This window comes from Amblyomma mixtum, chromosome 4 (genome assembly GCF_055824585.1).
Source record: "Amblyomma mixtum isolate Tamu chromosome 4, ASM5582458v1, whole genome shotgun sequence".
Classification (NCBI taxonomy): domain Eukaryota; kingdom Metazoa; phylum Arthropoda; class Arachnida; order Ixodida; family Ixodidae; genus Amblyomma; species Amblyomma mixtum.
In genome coordinates this window covers 49,013,427-49,035,992 of record NC_143015.1, presented here as the reverse complement: position 1 = coordinate 49,035,992, position 22,566 = coordinate 49,013,427, and the positions used below count along the sequence as shown (strand labels likewise).

The following is a 22,566-nucleotide window of genomic DNA, read 5'->3' as shown; positions in this document are numbered from 1 at the left end:
TTTCTGAGTCGGCGTTTTCGAACCTGCGTCTATTTACCTCTGTGTTCAATGGTTCTACAAGGCACTGTCAGGAAACAAAACGTCGTCTCCTGAGGGGAACGATTTATCTGCAAGGTTTTTGATCATGGGGAGTTTTAATCGGGAGGCAATTTAGAAATGCGATGCCCCTTCATGTGCACATTGCAATTCAGAAATTCGTATTAAGAAATAAACGGCGGCTGTTGATTTCGGTTTTGCGCACAGTATATTGTCCAGCACGAAGCACTAACCAGATCACAGTCTCTTCCATTCAGAAGCAGCGGTGGAGGCCACGTAGGATGCTCTGCCTTCATGTGACTGAACCTACTTCCACAGGTGGAGCGTCTGAACTCCAGGCACTTTCTTTGCCAGATTCTATTGATCCTTCTTCACTTCGCGAAAGTCTGCGAGCTCCCTCTGTGGCAGCTCCAGAATGGTGATGTTCTTTGGTGTTTCTTGAATTGCGTCTACGAAGCCTCCAGCTGTGTGTATGACCTCACTTGCAGGATTCCGCAAGTTGTATTGGGATGCTCGATTTTTCACTAGCCCACCAACGCCGCCGCAAGCATTTTTGCAGTGTCCAGAGGCCAAAAACATCAATATCGTCCGTTGACATTCACTGCGCTGCAGCTCATGAAACTGGTATTTATTCCTGAACTGAGCGGGAGCCCAGTCGCTCAAATATATTATCTTGGTGTAGATTGGCGCGTTTTCTTCGCGATGTGCTTTGATTATCGACAGAGCCAAGCATGCATGAGCGGAATCATAACATATCGTCCAAATTAATGGCATAGTTACGAGTCGATTTTCTTGACATGACAACGCAGGTAAACACGGTTAGCTGCTTTTTCTTCCAATGGTACGCTTGTACTGAGTCTGAAAGCACAACTGTTCACTTTTTGGCGAAATCAAAATGTAAAACAATTGCACCTCTCTTGCAGCCGTGTGTTTTTTCATGTATTGTTCTTGCTTGCACAGATATAATATAGTTGTAGGGAATGCATTTCATGGTCACTCTTAGAAATTCTCTTATAAACGATGAAGCACTCAGAGTTTTTTTAACTAGCTCACCGTATTCCCATGTAGCAATCAACACCTCATCTTCGCTGCTCATTTAAATATTTTCCAAAGTGAAAATGCCATCATGTGGATAGTGGCACAATTCCTGAGGAAACATGACGCAGCATCACACCATCGAGCATCCCAACACAACTTGCGGAAGCCTGCAAGTGAGGTCATACACACAGCCGGAGGCTTCGTAGACGCAATTCAAGAAACACTAAAGAACATCGCCATTCTGGAGCTGCCACAGAGGGAGCTTGCAGACTTTCGCGAAGTGAAGAGGGAACAATGGAAACTGGCAAAGAAAGTGCCTGGAGTTCAGAGGCTCCACCTGTGGAAGTAGGTTCAGTCACATGAAGGCAGTGCATCCTAAGTGGCCTCCACCGCTGCTTCTGAATGGAAGAGACTGTGATCTGGTTAGTGCTTCGTGCTGGACAATATACTCTGCGCAAAACCGAAATCAACAGCCGCCGTTTATTTCTTATTACGATTTTTTGAATTGCAATGTGCACATGAAGCGGCATCCCATTTTTAAATTGCCTCCCGATTAAAACTCCCCATGATCAAAAACCTTGCAGATAAATCGTTCCCCTCAGGAGACGACGTTTTGTTTCCTGACAGTGCCTTGTAGAACCATTGAACACAGAGGTAAATAGACGCAGGTTCGAAAGCGCCGACTTCAGAAACGCATTAATATTAACTCTTACATACAAAAATTTTTCTAAGAAGCGATAAATGATCTAATATCTTTAATGAATCGATTATATGTACCAATAGACCATACGACGAATAAATTAAGGAATACAATGAAGGTTTGACCGCCACCAGCCAATTCTTATGACATCAGGCAAAATAGCGAATTTATTACCATTTTCACGCATTAAGAGCGCCGCTAACAAGCGAATAGAAGCTCTATAAGCATTGAGAATGGTTCGGATATTGGGGTAAATAAAATGTAACCACGTTCAATGAGTGCTAAATCAAATTTCTGACAGCTACTATTTCTAAGAGGCAGTAATAAGCAATTCTATATAACAAAAACATGAACTCAGTTTTGTGTTTATTTTTGTATTTTAAAACAATATAATGCAACACTTTTCTAGTGCCTTAAAATTATAATGTATTGAGGATCATTCAGGCAAATTTTAACAAAATTCGATGATGTTGTTTTTTTTTAAACCCAAGTCAAAGTTGTCACTTTTTTGGCGTTTTTGAACATCGGCCAATTTTGAGACCGTACTGAAAACTATCTGTCAAGTCTAGAGCGACAGAACTTGCCTGAGGTGAGTAAAAACAGCTGAAAAATACTGGGAAAAATATTCAGTGGGAAGATCTTGAGGCATCTTGCCCTAAGGCTGCCCTGAAAAGTGCCTCTTTTGCACCGCATAGCTCCAGAAGCGAAGTTTGCAATTTTTTTACTCAGAAGGTTGAAAGAGCAAGAAAACATTTTTTATTTTATCTTATTTTACAAGTTGTAAAGAAGTTCCGAAAAAATGCTTATGCGCGGGAAAATTTTTTTGTGCACGCAATGAGGCTTCAAACTTGCAACTTTGCGAAGTGCCAAAAACGACATTCTCCACCTCTTGTGACATGCGATTTTTTTCCGAGAAAACTACGAAACTTCTTGCAAAACTAAGGTTCATTCCTTTGTGTGGACACATTTGCCCATCATATATAAAAATTTCATTGAAAACAAAAAATGGTCATGGGACCTCGATTACCGTTCTTATCTGAACACGCCCATATATATATATATATATATATATATATATATATATATATATATATATATATATATATACCAGGTGTCCCAGCTAAATGTAACCAAGCTTTAAAAAACATGGGGTATATGGGGACACCTGGTATATATATATAGAGGTCGTGGGTTCGGATCCCGCCGGCGGCATGTGGTTGTTTTTTCTTCTGCTTTTCTAATCAATTAGCTTTAAGCGACAACATATTCAGTAATATTCTTGCTTGATCAACACCACAAAACAATCAATTAATTAAAAAAAAAAAATCCCCTGTGCTCCTTGGTTTCTGTGGCTGTTGGCTTCTCTCATATTTATAACGAGCCCCTCATTCCCCTTCCCTTGTTTGCTTAATTGCTTAGCGAGGGCCTCGGTTCTGGCAGCCTTGACGCCATAGGAAGCATAAGAGGGTTCTCACACAGCTTCCACCCTCGCCGTTCGATGGCGTTCTACGTCACACCAGCGGTAACTCAGGACGTTCCACGTCCGCCGCTTACGAACGTGGGTGGCGCTGATGAACACTCTCAAGGTTAGGTTATTTGTAAACATAAATACCCCCGAAAGCAGAAGATTTGACAGCCGTCGCCGTAGCTCAGAGGTAGAGCACCGGACGCGTAATTCGGAGGTCGTGGGTTCGGATCCCGCCGGCGGCATGTGGTTGTTTTTTGTTCTGCTTTTCTAATCAATTAGCTTTAAGCGACAACATATTAAGTAATATTCTTGCTTGATCAACACCACAAAACAATCAATTAATTTAAAAAAAAAATCCCCTGTGCTCCTTGGTTTCTGTGGCTGTTGGCTTCTCTCATATATATATATATATATATATATATATATATATATATATATATATATATATATATATATATATATATATATATATATATATGATGCGAAATTGAGAAACGCTTCTTTTAAGTAAACGTTTATTGGGAGTCGACGTTTCGGACAGAGCCTGTCCTTTTTCAAGACTGAAGTTACATGGTTCTTGCTTCTCTTCTTAAAGGGTCTTCATCTGTACAGGTGTTTGACACCTCAGCCAAAACAAGCCGACGATGCAGAAGGAAGAACGGCTCAGGGAAGAGAAAAAAAAGAAAAAAATTACAAAAAATACACAAACGGGACAGGTAGCGGGGAGGGTAAATGTCGTCGCCCGCCACCCACGTATGCGGTCGCGGGGAGAAAAGAAAATAAGGAGAAAAAAAAAAGAGCGGGAAGGGAGAATGGACGGAGAACTGAGTCCCCTCCCGCTCTTTTAATTTTTTTTTCTTTTCCCCGCTTTTCTCCTTCTTTTCTCTGCCTTAGCTCTGCCTCTGAGCTACGGCGACGGCTGCCGAATCTTCTGCTTCCGGGGGTAGTTATGTTTATAAGTAACCGAACCTTGTGGGAAGCATCACAGGGCCATAAGATGCACAAGAGGGCTCTCACACAGCTTCCACCCTCGCCGTTGGATGACGTTTCACGTCACACCAGCGGTAACTCAGGACGTTCTACGTCAGCCGCTTTCGAGCGTGGGTGGTGCTGATGAACACTCTCAAGATTAGGTTACTTATAAACATAAATACCCCCGGAAGCAGAACATCTGACAGCCTTCGCCGTCGCTCAGAGGCAGAGCAGCGGACGCGTAATTCGGAGGTCGTGGGTTCGGTTCCCGCTGGCGGCATGTGGTTGTTATTTCTTCTGCTTTTCTAATCAATTATCTTTAAGCGATAACATTTTTTAGCAATATTCTCTAGTGGTCAACACCACAAAATAAATAAGTATAATATAAAATCCCCTGTGTTCTTTTGGTTTCTGTGGCTGTTGGCTTCTCTAAAATCTATATTACAACGAGGCCCTCATTCCGCTTCATATATATATATATATATATATATATATATATATATATATATATATATATATATATATATAAGAGTGATGGGGTACCCCATCATTCTTACGAAGGCCAGACCCTGGTCGAAACGTTAGAATAAAGTTGTTGTTTTTCTACCGTGTGTCAACCGAGTTACGTGTGTGTTCTACCGGATCCATCCGATCTTCACCCTACTCTTATATATATATATATATATATATATATATATATATATATATATATATATATATATATATATATATATATGGGTGGTGTTGATGAACACACTCCAGCTTAGGTCACCATCTGTAAAGGTAAATACCCCCGAAAATAGAAGATCTGACAGCCGACACCGTAGCTCCGTTGGTAGACAACCGGGCGCGTCTTTCGGAGGTCGTGGGTTCGGTTCCTACCTGTGGCATGTGACTAGTTTTCGTCTCCTTTTCCGATCAACTATCTTTAAGCAATAAAATATCACTAATCTTTTTTGCTGGTGAATAAATATATTAAAAAATCTCTCTCTTCCTCAGTTTCACTGGCTGTTGACTTCTCTCATAAGTATAACGAACCCCTTATTCCCCTTCCCTCGTGTACAAATATATATATATATATATATATATATATATATATATATATATATATAAGGGGAAAGAGGGGGTCCTGATACATTTTTTAAGAGAAGCCAACAGCCACAGAAACCAAGGAACACAGGGGATTTTAATTCATTTTGTGGTGTTGATCAATTTAGAATGTTACTGAATATGTTATCAAAACAACCAGATGCCGCCGGTGGGATCTGAACCCACGACTTCCGGATTACGCGTCCGGTGGTCTACCTCTGAGCTACGGCGACGGCTGTGAAATATTCGGCTTTCGAGGGTATTTATGTTTACAAGTAACCTAACCTGGAGAGTATTCATCAGCGTCACCCACGTTCGTAAGCGGCAAACGTAGCACATCCTGAGTTACCGCTGGTGTGACGTCTAACGTCATCCAACCTCATCGAAACATAAGTACCCCCAAAGCAGAAGATTTGACAGCCGCCGCCGTAGCTCAAAGCAGACCTCATTAACCTCCAGAACTCAACCCCTGGAAAGGAACAAATCACAGATGTCATACTCAGAAATCCATATGAGCGTTCTATTTCTCTGCTCACTGAGTACTTCAATGTGTAATGGGAAACGGGGGAGCTACCTGCTGAATGGTAGCACGGGAAAAAAAAAATTTCCATCCCTAAGCCCAATATTCTCATTATGCACCAAATGTCAGTTCCATTTCGCTTGCTTCGTGCCTGTGCAACCTGTTTGAGCATGCCATCCTCACCACTCTCACGCAACAGATGGAATCCTATAGATTATATCCCCATAGCATGCTTAGGCTTCCAGCCCATCTCCTGGAACAGGACGCCCCGCTGCAGCTTTCACACGCTATCCTCAATGACATGCTTCACCACGCCACAGCAGTCCTGACAGCAAGCCTCACCAAAGCGTTTGATAAAGCCACGCACGGCGCCATCCTGGAGGGTACCCAGGAGCTGCAGATAAGGCCTAAGAGCTGTAACTATATCTGAGCTTTCTAAAACGGATGCACCGCCTGCCTGTATATAGATGATACACAGAGTACCTTCTTCACATTTGGTAACATTTGCACCCCGAAAGGGGCGCTGCAATCAACCTTCCTCTTCCATATCACCCTCAGTCCCCTTGCAAAGAATCTCAGCGCATTCCGCCCTTCGGCCATACACTTTACGTGGATGATTGAATTGTTTCGACCACATACGGCTCTGAAAGCGACATAGAATAGACCATGCAGGAAACAGCCACAGCTACGGCTACCCATGTGGCAGGCATTGTTTTTGAATGCTTCCCCACATGTTCATCATTCCTTATAATCCGGCCGGTGGGTTTATCACCACGACACTCACAAACCGCAAACACCCACCTTCCGCATTCTTGGCCTGTATATTGCCACCTAGCATTGCCAGGTGGCGCATGGCTGACGACGACGAAGTAGGGCTCGCGCCGTGTGGAATCTGTCGCCTTTGCTGCCCCAGCTTGCGTGGCCTTGTCTGTCTTCGCACTTGGTATCAAAGCCCCCTTCGTCAACAAGTACGTTACAGTCTGCTGGAGTGTGCCGGGTACCCGTGATCCCATGCAAGAGAACCCTCCTGGCGGCCGTCGCACCAGCGCTGTACCACTTGATACCCCGGTACATCGCTTCAGTCGGAGGATCCAGGGACTGCCTTCAGAGGTTAGACCATTAGAGAGCGGAGCCATGGCGACAGCCGCTCCTCCTCCTCTGCAAACCGCCGCTGCCGCGCCATACCACTACACCTTGCAGACTCCGCGGATTCCTAAGACGTTCCGTGTGGAACTTTCTGAGGATGTCAAGGACTGGCTTCTTCACTTTGAACGCGTAGCTGCGTTTAACCAATGGGACGACGCAGCCAAGCTTCGGAACGTTTGCTTCATCCTCGAGGATGGTGCTCTCACCTGGTTTGAAAACCGAGAGGACGTTTTAATCTCGTGGCATGAGTTCCGTCGTCGGGTGCTGGAGGCCTACACAAGCGTGGATTGGCGCGAACGAGCTGAGCGTGCGCTACAATCTCGCATCCAGCTGCCGAACGAAAGTGTTCAGATGTACGTCGAGGGCATGCGCGTCTCTTCAGAAGACCTGACCCGGCCATGCCCGAAGAAAAGAAACTCCGGCATTTGATGCGTGGCGTCAAAGAGCAGCTTTTCGCAGGCCTCGTGCGGAGCCCACCATCGACGCTTGCTGCATTCCTTACAGAGGCCAGAACGATCGAAAAGGTGCTTCAACAACGTTCTGCGACCTACCACCGGCCCGTGCATGCTGCTGCTGTCACCGCATCGCTTGCTACCTACGGGAGCCACCCCGACGATCTGCGCGAAATGATTCGCACCATCGTGAGGGAAGAGGTCCTGAAAATTTTCAGCCCTTCGCAGCCTGCGCTAGGTTCGATTTCTGCTGTTGTTCGCGAGGAGGTGCAACAAGCGTTCAGGGGTCCTACGGTCGAAGCGCCACCTCTGCCGGGAGACTGACACCACCCCACATATGCTGATATTGCGAGGCGCCCGGCTGCGGTTTCGCCACCACCGTTTCCGGTAACGCCTCCTGAGCCGCGGTCATCAGTGTCACCAGTGCAGTATTTCGACGATCGCCGAGCGCCCTTGCGGAAGGCCGATGCCTGGCGCACGCCTGAGAACCGGCCACTCTGCTTTTACTGCGGAGAACCAGGTCATCTCTACCGTCATTGCTCTTATCGGCGCCTCGGTCTTCAGGGCTTTCGAGCCGATTCGCCCAGACCACGGTTTGGCCATCGGCCCCGTGCCATTGAAGACTTCCTAACGGAACAGCGAATTTCAGCCCGCGCGCCGCATCAGCCGCGCTCATCGTCTCCGAGCCGCTCTTCCCTGAACCTGCACAGCTCCTCGCGAGACAGCACAGGGTCGCTCACCCAGCCCTCGCCGGGAAAACTGAGACCAGCGACCTTCGGGGGCGAGGTCGCTGGGAGTCGCTGCGCTGAAGACCTCCGGTCGCCGCCGCTACGCTGCGACCGTGAACAGATGGCACCGTCATCCGACCTAGACAGCCCCGTTTCTTTGGACATACCTGTTCTTCTCGATGGTCACAGAGTCAGTGCATTAGTGGACACCGGGGCTGACTACTCAATTATGAGTGATAAATTGGCGACTCTTTTGAAAAAAGTGCTTACGCCTTTTCGTTACTCGTTACCCCAAAGGGTATTTGCACGGCTCGCGTTCAGATTCACGGATCTACGTTCGTCATCAGTTGCGTAGTTCTGTGCAATTGCTCCCGCGACCTCATTATTGGCATTGACTCTCTGTGGGAGTATGATGCTGTTATCGAGCTCGGCCAACGAATCACCTTTTTCACCAGTCAAGCCACCCACCTCGCCGACTCTTGCCTCCGCAGTGCCACCCTTCGTGTTTCTGCTGACAGTGTCACGTTGCCGCCGCGGAACAGTGTTTTGGTTGAAGCCACCTGACACGGCTTGCGTGACGCAGAAGCAGTCGCCGAGGCTAACTGTTCACTCCTGTTTACTCAAGGCATCTGTGGCGCTCGCAGTCTACTGACGCTTCGTGGTGGCCGATCTGCGGTCCTGGTCACACATTTTTCTAATGAATACCGGCATTTTTTTGCAGGAACTGCCATTACTTCTGCTGAGTCTGTTATCGATACTCCTGTTTGTTTTGCATCCGCGGCAGCCGGCAGTGACGAACCCTCCCTTGAAAACGTCGACATAAACTGCCACCTGCCTCGAGAACAACGACTGGCTTTGGAGCAGCTGCTGAAAGAATACGAGCGGTGCTTCGCTTCCTCCTCGAAGGTTCGTCAAACACCCATCACGCAGCACCGCATCATCACCTATGACGACGCTCGCCCTATACGACAGAAGCCTTACCGTGTTTCTGCTAAAGAACGGGCAGTTATTCAAACTCAGGTTCAGGAAATGCTTGATGTTGGCGTTGTTCAACGTTCCCAAAGCCCGTGGTCTTCGCCTGTCGTCCTCGTTAGGAAGAAGGACGGCACTCTCCGGTTTTGCGTCGACTATGGCAAACTGAACAGTGTGACCAAAAAAAACGTCTACCCGTTGCCGCGCATTGGCGATTCGCTGGATAGATTACGGCGCGCTAAGTACTTCTCATTTATTGACTTGAAGAGCGACTATTGGAAAATTGAAGTAGGCGAACGGGACCGCGAAAAAACCGCTTTTGTGACTCCAGATGGCCTCTATGAATTCAAAGTGCTTCCTTTCTGTTTGTGCTCCGCCCCGGCTACGTTTCAAAGGATGATGGACACTGTCCTCACAGGCCTCAAGTGGCAAAACTGTCTTGTCTGCTTGGAGGACGGCGTCGTTTTTTCGGAAACGTTTGATCAACATCTCCAGCGCCTGCGGGCTGTCCTCGACGCTCTCCGCTCGGCTGACCTTACCCTGAAGCCCCAGAAGTGCCATTTCGGTTACGAAGAGCTCAAATTTCTGGGTCACGTTGTGAGCGCTGAGGGAGTGCGGCCGGACCCCGAAAAGACTGCCGCCGTCGCGCGCTTTCCCGTTCCAACCGACAAGAAAGCTGTCCAGGGCTTCCTGGGTCTCTGTGCGTACTATCGGCGCTTTATTGCGGACTTTTCCACGATTGCCGAGCCGTTGACGCGTCTCACCAGGAATACCACCTCCTTTGTCTGGACCACTGAGCAGCAGACCGCTTTCTCTACGCTCCGCCAGCGCCTTCGAACACCTCCCGTTCTTGCGCACTTCGACGAAGATGCCGATACCGAGGTCCACACCGACGCCAGTAACATCGGTCTTGTCGCTGTCCTTGTTCAACACCAAGAGGGCCTTGAGAGGGTTATCGCTTATGCTAGCCGTACTCTCTCCCGCGCCGAGAGCAATTACTCCACATCTGAAAAAGAATGTCTTGCGGTCGTGTGGGCCACCATGAAGTTTCGCCCTTATCTATACGGCCGCCCATTCAAAGTCGTAACCGATCACCACTGCCTATGCTGGATGGCAATTGCGCGAGACCCATCTGTACGTCTGGCCCACTGGAGCTTACGGCTCCAGAAATTTGCCATTACTATTGTCTACAAGTCCGGCCGCAGACACGAAGACGCCGACACACTGTCGCGTGCACCAGTTGATCCTGGTGACGCAGCGCCCGATGAGGACAGCGGCTTCCTTGGTACTCTCACCGCCTCCGACCTACTGACTCGGCAGAGGACGGACTCAGAATTCGCCCTCTCATTGACGCCCTTGAAGGTAGCGATACGGCTATATCTTGCTACTTCTCTCGACGTCTTGGCTTCTTCTGTTTGCGGCAAGGTCTCTTGTACAAGAAGAAGTTGAGAGGGAATGATAGACCTTACCTTCTCGTCATTCCAGCCGATCTCCGAGCTGACGTCCTTTTCGCCTGCCACGATGAGCCCACGTCTGGCCACTTGGGCTTTTCACGTACGCTCGCCAGAGTGCGGAACATGTACTACTGGCCTGGACTTTCTGCTGATGTCAAACGCTACGTTAAAAGCTGCCAAGAATGCCACCACTGGAAAACGCCACCACTGAAGCCGGCGGGTTTTCTCAAGCCCATTACTGCCCCTCGCGCTCCGTTCGACCAGATCGGCATGGACCTCCTCGGCCCTTTCCTTTTGTCGCAGGGCGGCAATAAGTGGATCATAGTTGCTACCGACTGTTTTACTCGATACGCGGAGACCTAGTCGGAAGTGTACTTGGCCCTCTGCTTTTTTTAATTTTTATTAACGATCTACCCAAATGTGTATCGTCTCAAATTAGGTTATTCGCGGATGATTGTGTAATATATCCTAATATTACTAATGAAACCGACAGCCATTCACTTCAAACTGATCTTGACGCTTTAACTGCTTGGTGTTCTTCCTGGCTAATGTCTCTAAATACATCTAAAACAAAGTTAATGTCGTTTACTAACCGTTCCACTCGAATTCCTACAGCCTACTTCCTCAATAACGATAGAGTAGAACTTACAACAACTTACAAGTACCTAGGAGTTTACTTTCAGTCTGACCTAACTTGGCATTACCATATTTACACAATCTTAGCATCAGCAAATCGCGCACTCGGCCTTCTTAGGCGTAATCTCAAACACGCACCTTCACATTAAAAAAAACTTGCTTACATCACGCTAATCCACCCGCAAGTTGAATATGCTTCTGCCATATGGGACCCTCAACAAGCTTACATCATAAGCAACCTTGAATCCCTGCAAAACCATGCTGTTCGCTTCATCTTTTCAGATTATTCACGGTTCACCAGTGTCACAGCATTAAAACAACGTGCCGAGTTGGAACCGCTATCATGTCGACGCCATTTCGCTCGCCTAACCTTACTTCACAAACTGTATCACCATCCCACCCTCTACGACGACTTCTTTTTGCCACACCCTGCAGTCTTTCCTCGCCGCGACCACGATAACAAAATAAAACGCATCACATGCCGTTCATTGCTCTACGCGAAATCATTCATTCCTTGCACTATAATAGATTGGAATAACCCTGCCATCACACATAGCTACTGAGGTTAACCTACAATCGTTTCAGCATTCGTTAAAGCAAACCATGGACTAACAGATTTGTTATTTTTGTTGTATTATGTGCATTTACTGAGTATTTTATTCTGCGTTGTTTGTTGTGTTATTTGTGTACATTACTAGTTTTAATTCATTATTACGTGTATTTTGTTTCAAGTGCCTGTGCTATATATTTATGCTTATACCGCCCCCCCCCCCCTATGTAATACCCTCGTACGAGGGCCCTTAGGGGTATTGTAAATAAAAAAATATAATCCCTCGTGGCACAGCTTCCGAAGTCGCAGAGTTTTTCATGCACAACATCATCTTGCGACATGGCGCCCCTTCGCACGTGATTACAGACAGAGGGACGGCGTTTACAGCGCAGCTAATCGACCACATCTTTCTGCTGAGCTGCACAACGCACCCCAAGACCACGGCCTACTATCCGCAGAGCAATGGCTTTACCGAACGATTGAACAGGACCCTTGCGGACATGTTGTCCATGTACGTAGATGTCCAACACAAAACTTGGGATGAGGTCCTACCGTATGTCACCTTCGCCTACAAAACCGCCCTGCAGGAAACTACGCGCTTTACACCGTTCCGTCTTGTGTACGGACGTGAAGTCCAGAGCATGCTTGATGCCATGCTCCCGTGCCCAGAGGATGACGAATTAGACCCAGACGCTCAATAGTTTGCCCAACGTACTGAAGAAGCCCGTCAGCTGGCCCGCGTGCACATCGGGCAACAGCAGAGCACGGATGCGCGCCGTTACAACCTTCTCCACCGACAAGTTGACTACAAACCCGGTGACCAAGTATGGGTATGGACTCCTGTCCGTCGACAAGGCCTGTGCGAAAAACTGCTCTGCCGCTATTTTAGCCCTTACAGAGTGGTACGGCGTGCGAGTGACGTCAGTTATGAAGTGGTTCGGGACGGTGTTGCGCAACCCCGACGCCGACAGCCCAGCTCTAACATTGTGCACGTTGTACGGCTTAAGCCGTACTATACTCGGTGACGCAGATGTGTTGATGTCTTGGAACGCTTCAGTTGCGGAACTTTGCTCGTTTTTTGTTTACTTTTTGTTACGTCGACAGCGCTCTTCTTTTTCATAAGGGGGGAATAATGCCACCTAGCATTGCCAGGTGGCCCATAGCTGACGACGACGAAGTAGGGCTCGCGCCGTGTGGAATCTGTCGCCTTTGCTGCACCAGCTTTCGTGGCCTTGTCTGTCTTCGCACTTGGTATTAAAGCCCCCTTCGTCAAAAAGTACGTTAAAATATATATATAAGCTGGCTATTTCCTACACGGCCGGTAGGGTCGAAAACGTTCGCTTGCGTTGTATAGTATGTATGGCAAATTTAATGCTAGATTTGAACGGAACGAATGTGCTTAGTGTCACACCCGTGTTGCCATATCAGACGTGTATATGAGCCGTTTTTCTGAAACTGAATTGAGAAGTTTAGTTCAGCTTGGTCCATAAAAGAGTTTGCACATGTCGGTGGGAAAGGAGTGCCCATACAAATACTTGAAGGTAATAAGAAGAATCACTCTCAAAATAGTTTGGCGTGAGTACCGATTTAAGTAGCGAGAGATAATGTTAAGCTTCATGCTGGTGTGGATTTTCACTTGGATCATTCGAGAGCGAGTCGATCCCTTCATTTAAAGGAATATTTAATTACAAAGCGGTAACGTCGAGTGCAACCATTATGCTATCTGCTGGGATAATGGCTGCATCCTTACGGGAGTCGGTTATTCGTAGAAAGTGCGGTGCGTCCTGTACAAAGGATTGAAGTAGAGTTGGAATGTCTGCAAGGTGGCTAAGAAAAATTGACACATTCCTCTAGGCGTATTGCTGTTGGAGGCGAGAGGCCTGCATGGGAAAACTGCTCTAAAGAAGTCATGCGCGCCAACCTTATGCATTTTAGGAAGTAGAAGCGTTCTGCTTGTTTGTTTCACGGATTTGGGAAGTTTTATTCTGATTGCGGTTCTATTTTCCTTGGTATTAAGGGCGTCAGTTTGTCAAAAGTACACTGCAGAACCGTATGTGCGACAGGGGTCCAATTTCTTATAATGGCAAAGGTTGCTGTGTTGCCTACCGGCCTCTTTTTTGTACTTTTCGTCTGACAGGATGATATTGCAACCACCTTTGTCTGCTCGCTTAATGACTATGCCGGTTGCAGAAGCTACCTGGTTTAAGGTAGCCTGTTCTGTCGATGAGAGGGTTTTTCGCTTTCGAGGTTTCTTTTTTTCTCTCACTTCTTTGGAAACGAATTTAATACACAAGTCTACTTCGGGGCTCTGTTACGAAGTTAAGAGCAATGTTTCTTTTATTTTCATTTGTGGTGTTTATCAGAGCCAGGATAATACTGATGGATCTGTCGCTTAAAGAATTGAATGTAAAAGATAAAAAACACAACCACACCGCAGGTAGGATCCCAACACACGACCAGAGAATTCCCCGTCCGGTGCTCCACCAACTGAGGTAAGGCAACAGCTGTCCATTCCTCTGCTTTACGGGTATCTATGGAGGCGTGTAACTGAACCTAGAGAGTGTTCACCAGTACCATTTATGCATGCATATTAGTGGGGGGGGATGGGAGGGGGGCGTGTGAAATGCAGCACGGATGCACGAGATGATGTGCAGGATAGCAGTGTGATCGATGAGAAAGTAAACCAGTGGGATCGAAGGAGTGAGCAAAAGCAAGCGATTGTCCGCAGAGTAAATTTAAGGGCAGGAGAACGGGTTTTAAAGGTCACTTGAGCCACCAAAAATTATTAGCCCGACATGTGGCTCCAAGACTGATTTCCGGTCAGCGGAATGTAACGAAGTTTCGAAAAGCAGAGTTGCAACATAGAAATCGTCACAGTTAACTCAACGAGAGTGGAGAAAGGCGCAAGGCCTTGCCGTCTGCGAGCCGTCGTTAGCGGCAGCAAGGCGCGAAAGGCCCAAGGCAGTCCGGCCGGGCGCACGAGCTGAACGTGAACGCTGTTCTTGCTTTCATTCAGGTTGTACTTGCTCTAAGGAACCGCATTATCGGCCCTTCTGCTACAACATCATCGTTAGCGTGACGACACCAGATTCATACCCGTACTCATCTGTGCCGATAGCCGACGACAATCGCGAAGCGTCACCTTGGGCAGCACCAATCATGACAGGCCATCCGGCTCAACTGGGGCTTAAAAGCAAATGGGTGCTCGACAGCAGCACCAGTCCAGAGGGGCGCGCGAGCTCAGCATGAACACTGTTTTTTCTCTGCTCCAGCTGAACCCATCTGCTTGTAGTTGTTAAAGCCGTACCGGCGGACTGCAACCGACTGTGCTAGAAATGGTGGATAGTGACTCTATCTCATGCATTAAACCAATTCCAACTGAGAGCCACTGCCTTAGGTGCCGTGGGGATGGCAATTCTTATCACATTGGGAATAAATGCTATGTAATTTCATAGAGTGTGATAAATATTGTCACGTTGGTATTAAGCGTCCGAGGGTCATGAGCGGCGTAGTCCAAGACGTGCGCTTCCAGAGCACTTCCACAACACACACTTCTTCCCCTTCTTGATCGGCGCTTTCGTCTGCACGAGCGCTGGCGTCATTAGCCCCCATCCTCCGAAGACATCGACCCGATGCTGAAACGAACGCAGGGCGTCTCGAAAAGAGTTAGTGCGCCCATTTTTTAGTAAGGCTTCAGGCGATCCACGTGGACAACCTCGGGGCGGGAGTGGCGTCGAGATTGTTGAGTCCCGTGAGGAAAGACTTCATAATTCAGGGCTCCAAGGCGTCGCACAACTCGGTAGGGAGAGAAAGAGCAGCGCAAGAGCTTTTCAATTAGTCCGCGTCGTCGGATTGGCGACCAAATCCAGACAATATCAACGTAAGCTGTAGCGTTGCCCGTCCTGGCACTATTGGCCCTGAATGCGAAGCCGTGCGAGTTGACGGGCAGCTTCGGCGCGTTGTAAGAAGGATGCAACGTCGTCATTTGGGTGGTGAGCGTCATTAGGCAGCATGGCGTAGAGTGTTGTCTTCACCTAACGTCCATAAACGAGGCTAAACCGTGTCAAGTTGGTGGTTTCCTGTACCGCTGTATTATACGCGAATGTTACGTAGGCCAGAACGTCGTCCCAGGTCTTATGTTCCACGTCCACGTACTACCCGGGGACAAAAGTGGTATACTCCACGCGGCGGGAGCCGGAGCAACGGAAAACTGTATTGCAACGCCATCTACAGGCGCGATCTCGGACCCAGATAGCCAATCTGTGACCTTTATTATCAGCAGGCATGTCGCCTGGCTCGTTTCAATGTTTCAAAAATGCGATGATTCCACAACAAGTTAGCAACGCGCGCGCGGGCATGTGATCGCATCATGAAGGTGCAAGTGCCGGCTCTCAAGCCATATCTCGAACGCGCGTTGAGAAAAAGAAGACACAGAATGAAAAGAGGGTCACCAGATTGCTACTGCTGCGGCGTCACTCGGCATTTTGGCGAGCAAAAGCACGAAACATTGAAACGAGCCAAGTTACATACCTGCTGATAATAACGGTCACAGTGGCTGTCTGGGTACGAGATGCCGCCTGCAGATGGCGTTGAAACGCAGTTTTCCATTGCTCCGGCTCCGGTTGCGTGGAGTATACCACTTTTGTCCCCGATAGTACATGAAAAGCATGTGCGCAAGCGTCTTGTCTAGCGTACGTTCGTTAGTTTGGGATGATAAGAATTCGTCTTACGGTGAATGCTGTGACAGAAAACTAAATTATGGTGCAGGGGCTCAGAGTAAAAGGCAGCCCTTCTGTCTGTAATCAAAACTTGTGGAGCACCATGACGTAAGACGATCTGATGCGAAGAACTGGGCTACTTCAATGGCGGTGCTAATCGGAAGAGATGATGTCTCTGCATAACGCTTGAGATAATATTTGGCTACGATAGTCCACCTTTTCCGGAGCTTGATGTAGGTAAGAGTCCGAGCAAGCCCATGCCGACTTGTTGAAATGCTTGCGAAGACGGCTCAGTGCGCCTGAGGAATCCGGCTGCCTTCACGGGCAGAGCTTTACCGCGCTAGCAAGTGCAGACGTAATGCGCAACGTCATGACCCAGGCGTGGTCAGTAGTAGTTTTCTTGAATTCTGGCTTGTGTTCTAGTGACACCAAGGTGGTCGGTAGTTGGTTCGTCCTGGCAGGCGTGAAGAATTTTATTGCTTAGGGCCACTGGGATGACCAGCAAGTATGTCCTCGTGTTGGCAGCAAAATTCTTTCAAGAGAACACCATTACGTATGCAGAGAGACGACAAAGCGCGCCTGAACGCTTTAGGAACTCTGCTGCTGGCAACTTCAAGATAACCAATGACGTCACGAAGATCGCGGTCGGTACGTTGATGCTCGGCGAAATCGTTGGTATGTATTGCATTCAGGAATACTTCATGATCATCAGCGGCGTCGTCTGGAGCTGGCTGCACAGGAGCATGAGATAAGCAGTGTGCGTCTGCATATATGCGACCGAATTTGTAAATGACGGTAATATCGAACTCTTGAAGTTGAAGACTCTATCGAGTGAGACGGCCGGAATTATCCTTGAGAGTGGTCAGCCAGCATATTGTGTGATGTTCGGTCACTACTTTGATGGAATGGCCTCAAAGATATGGTCTGTACTTGGAAACTGCCCACACGATAGCGAGGCATTCTTTTTCATAGGCTGAGTAGTTCGCTTCCGCCTTAGAGAGTGCGCGGCGATGACACGTTGTTGGTCCCGCTTAACTTGAACGAGGACAGCACCCAAAGCAACGTTGCTCGCGTCGGCGTGGGCCCTTGTGTCTGCAAGCTCATCAAAGTGCGCCAGCATGGGGGGTGACTGCAGGCGGAGTTGCAGCTCCTGAAACGCCTTCTGCTGCGGTGGTTCCCACTTTAACGGTACATGCGCTTTTGTCAGATCAGTAACGGGTGGGGCAATTTTAGAGAAATTCTCCACGAAGCGGCGCTAATACGCGCATATCCTGAGTAAGCGACGAACTACCTTCTGGTAATCCGACGGTGGAAAATGGGCAATGGCGGATGTTTTTTCGAGATTTTGAAGGACCCCTTATTGCTTCACGACATGGCCTAAAATCTTCAACTCTTCATATGCAAAATGGCATTTTTTGGATTTTAGACTAAGACCTGATGACGTTATGGACTGCAACACCTCCTCGAGGCGATGAAGCTGGTCCTCGAAAGCCGGGCGGGGCAAAAACGATGACTTCGTCCAGGTAGATCAGATAACTTTTCCACGTAAAATCCACAAGAATGGTGTCCATGAGCCTTTGCAAAGTTGCGGGTTCCGAACAAAGACCAAATGGCATCACCTGAAACGCGTACAACCCGTCTGGAGTGATGAATGCCGTCTTTGTGTTAAGGAAAGAAAAAATAGCGCTAAATTGTACACAAACCACGCAGAAAGACGGACAGGATGGGCGCTGACTCCAACTAAGTTTATTGAAAGCCACATGTAGCATATATATAGCCCGAAGCAGGTGAACGCATGCGCATTTCCCACATTGCAAAAAACAAACACACACACGGATGATAGGTTCTCATAATCGCGTATTTTTTAACAATCTGTGCTCACTTCTTCGTAGCGAGATAGAAGTGGTGCTGACGCACATGTCACCTCTCTCTTTGATAGTGATTTTAAAGAGACATGACACAGGCCGCTATGAGGAGACTGCCATGAAAATTTTAGAAATGTTCGCACAACATGGGCACGGGCTTTCTTTCACATTCGAGCTTCCTGAACAGGACCGCCTCCAGTTTTTGGACATTAATATTAAGATGGGGGACGGAAGTGTTTGCTGGCGCTACCTGCCCAGGGCCAAGAAAGATTTTTTACCGTATGATTCGGCTCAATCCAAAACTGTGAAGAGAGCTATCGCCACCCTTTCTATGGAATCAGCACTCCTCAAGTCGTGCTATCACATGATGCGGGAGAGCTTCCAGTGCGAGGTGAACAGACTGCGTAAAGCAGGGTTCCCTGACCACGTCTTGGCTGCCGTAACCGAGGCATTGCTGCCGAAACTTAAGGGCAAGCCAAAGGGGCAACGGCGGAATGAACCTTTCGGTGAAGCCAAACCAGTGGTGATACCGTATTTGCAAAAGGTGTCCCACAATTTAAAACGAGTTGGCAACAACTACGGAGTCCCCATGGACTTCTCCGCCCCCTGCAAATTAGCCAAGATGTGCCCCAAGATTAGCAGCGGTGACAAAGCAACATCTGGGTATGGGAAGAAGCACTCAAAGCCCTACGTAAGGTGTGCCACGGGAGTGGTCTGCGAGGTCCCTCTTACATGTGGCAAGGTGTAGGTCGGTCAGACTGGACGCTGCGTCAACGAGCGTGCCGGGGATCATAGAAGGTCTTTCGGGATCGCATCAGATTCGTTCGAAAACCTTCCCGCCCATTGCCGCTCTTGCATTGATGAAAATAAAAAGCACTGTGCACCACGACTTGAAGAGATTAAAATTCTAACCAGAAGTAAGGATAGATTAGCTCGCGAACTGGCAGAAGCCTTTTTTATCAAAGAGAGGGGTGGCATGTGCGTCAGCACCACTTCTATCTCCGTACGAGGAAGTGAGTACAGATTGTTTTAAAATACGCGATTATGAGAAGTTATCGTCCGTGTGTGTGTGGGTGTTTTGCCATGTGGGAAATGCGCCTGCGTTCACCTGCTTCGGGCTATATATATGCTACATGCGGCTTTTAATAAACTTAGTTGGAGTCAGCGCCCGTCCTGTACGTCTTTCTGTATGGTTTGTGTACAATTTAGCGCTGTTGTTTCTTTCCTTAACACAATGTCACACCAACTAGCCCAGCAAAAGGTAGTCTTAATGTCGTCTTTTCGCGGTCTCTTTCGTCTACCTGAATGTGTCAATATCCACATTTCAGGTCCACGATGGAGAAATATCTGTTGGTGTATAAGCGACTCAAGGCGTCTTCAGTTCTGGGCAGCGGACACACATCCTTTTTAGTGATAATATTTTAGCGACGGTAGTCAATGCAGAATCGTAAGGTGCCGTCCTTTTTCTTCACAAGCATTAGAGGTGCCGCCCACGGGCTCCTAGAAGGGCGAATTACGTCGTTTGCGAGCATTTCTTTCACCTGTCTGCAGATAGCTTCATGTTCTTTGGTAGACAATCCATAAAGTGACTGCCCGAGTGGCGGAATATTATCATCTGTAAAAATGCGATGTTTCGCAAGATGCGTCCGCCCGACGCGTGGCGAGGACGCGAAGACACCACGGTAGCGATTCATCATTTCCCGCACTTTGTCTCGCCGCTCGAGCTGCAGGATTAGGTTAATGTCGTACTTAACACCATAAAGTCCGTCGGGCTCAATTGTTGAAGCAGTTGTTCAACTGTGCGCACACCTATTTTCACCAAGAGCGTCAATATACGCCACAATCGTCCCCTTGTTAAGGTGTTCGTGTTCATTGCTGAAATTGGTGAGAAGAACGTTCACCTTGTTATCTTCAAGAAAGAAACCACCCTGCAACAGCTGTTACTTTTCACGACACCCTCAATTTGTCATATGTTCTTTGAGCGGACGGTAACCATTATACTGGAACATAGAGGCACGATCACGTGTTCATCTAGAATGTTCAGTGCCGCTGGGAGAACACTATCGACGGATAATGCCTTCTCGGTCGAGAGCTTGACGGTCTGCGATTGCAAATCAATAGCGGCACCGTTTTCGGTTAGAAAGTCTATGCCGAGTATAACGTCCCGGGAGCACCTGGCTAACACTTCGAACGTTGCCAGGAATGTTTGGCCTTGCACGGTTACCCGCGACGTGCACGTTCCCGTAGGTGTAATCAAATGTCCCCCTTCAGTACTACGAAGAAGTTGTAACCTTTTTTTAGTGCCGCGGCGAATTGACCACTGAGCACAGAATAATCGGCACCGGTATCCACCAGGGAGGTTGCATCGGCGCCCTAAACCGAAATCTCTAAGTCGGCAGTTGGTAGTGTGTTACTTTGGGAATGGCGAGGAATTCGGTCTCGGCTGCGGTGCGTCGAAGGAGTTTGCCATCGAGGAAAGAAGTCGTGGCCACGGAGGGCTGCGTCAGGACATCGGCTAGTTGAGGTGCGTGAGCTCATGAATCATCGATACGGTTACGGAATACGGCGTTGATTTAGAACTGTCTTGTGGAGATAGAGAATCTTGCACATTTTGTCCTTCAGCAGCCGCACATCTAGAGGCTGCTGCATCTACTTTCCCCTACAGGGACTCAGATACTGGCCTCATCCTCGGGAACTGTAGCGACGCGGAGATGGGGATCGAGAGAAACGGCGCTGCACGGAGTCCGCTTAAGAGGTGTAATCCGCGATATCCTGCGGTCGTTCTCCATACATCAGACGAGGACAACCTAGAGGGAATCCTCGAAGGCCCATCTCCTAGTATGGACAGCAGCTCCTAACATTCCCAGCGCCACCTTAATGGTATCACAGCGGCTGATTGTGTGGCGCTCTCCGGAGATCCGTTCTGCGGCGTCCTAGCCGCTGTGGAGAATTCAGCTGGAGAGGTTGAGTTCGTGTAGCGGCGGAGGCAGATGCATCGTAACATGCGTTCTGCCGGGATGGAATGAAACGACGTGTGACCGCGGCGCAGCTGAGAATGGGGGGGGGGGGCTGTGACTGCACAAGGCCAGGGACAGGTAGTGGTGTACACGTACCTAGAGCTTGCTGCACCTTCTCACGACGAACGTCAGCAAGTCTGCTAACCTGAGGCTGTTCCTTGACCGGAAAGAGCTTCGCCAGTTCTTCTCTCACGATTCACCGAATAATCTCACGTAGAGAGTCTGCTGAATTCACCGTTGCTCCCTCCACAGTGGCCGTGAGAATCGATGCTGTTGTGCGGTCGTACTGCCGGGCCCTCATCTCAGGAGGCTTTTCGATGGAGCTTGCCTCCTTTACGAAGTTAGCTACAGTCACTGGAGGACTTCGAACCAGGCCGGCGAACCGCTGCGCCTTGACCCCTTTCATCAGGAAGCTCACCTTACTCTCCTCCGACATTCTTGGGCCCGCACGCCGGAAGAGTCTCTTCATTTCCTCAACATACACCGTCACACTCTCGTTAGGGAGTTGATATCCGGCCTTCAAAAGCAGGTCAGCCTTCTCGTTGCGTAACTTGGTGTCCTTGAAGACTTATAGAAACTCGGTTTTGGACGTATCTCACGTTCGAAGGCCAGATTCATTGTTTATGAACCAGGTCCTCGCGGAGTCTTCGAGAGCGAAATAAACATGAGGCATCTTGCATTCAGCGCCCCAACCATTGTAGATAGTCACCCGGTCATACTGGTTCAGCCACTCTTCGTCGTCCTCGTGCGGTTAACGGTGGAAATGAGTTGGCTCTCACTGGTGGTGGAGCAGGACCGGCGGGACTGTAGCTGGGGGATTTATGGTGGTAGCACTTGCTTTCCTTGAAGAATGAAAAACAGAGAGCAGTTCAAATTCGGGAAGTAGGCCTTGCAATCGGCGGCTGCCATGGTGGACTGGTGTGTTTACCTTCAGTGTTTGTCCGGGGCTTGAATTGCGGCTTGAAAGGGGCATACGGTACTTTAACGACGTACCCAGCACCTCAACGAGATGTCACGTTGGTATTAAGCGGCCGAGGGTCAAGAGCGGTGTAGTCCAGGACGTGCTCTTCCAGAACACTTCCATACAACACACACCTCTTCCTCTTCTTGATCGGTGCTTTTGTCTGCACGAGCGCTGGCGTCAATTTTACGTCACATGTCCAAGAGTGTTTTTGATGTCCTGCCTGCGCTAAAAGCAAATCGCG

At 48.4% G+C, this 22,566-nt stretch overlaps 1 pseudogene; it reads right to left on the bottom strand.

Moving 5' to 3' along the window:
* Positions 1-393: 393 nt before the first annotated feature.
* LOC149346450 (uncharacterized) lies at positions 394-21,797 on the bottom strand (annotated as a pseudogene).
* Positions 21,798-22,566: the final 769 nt, after the last annotated feature.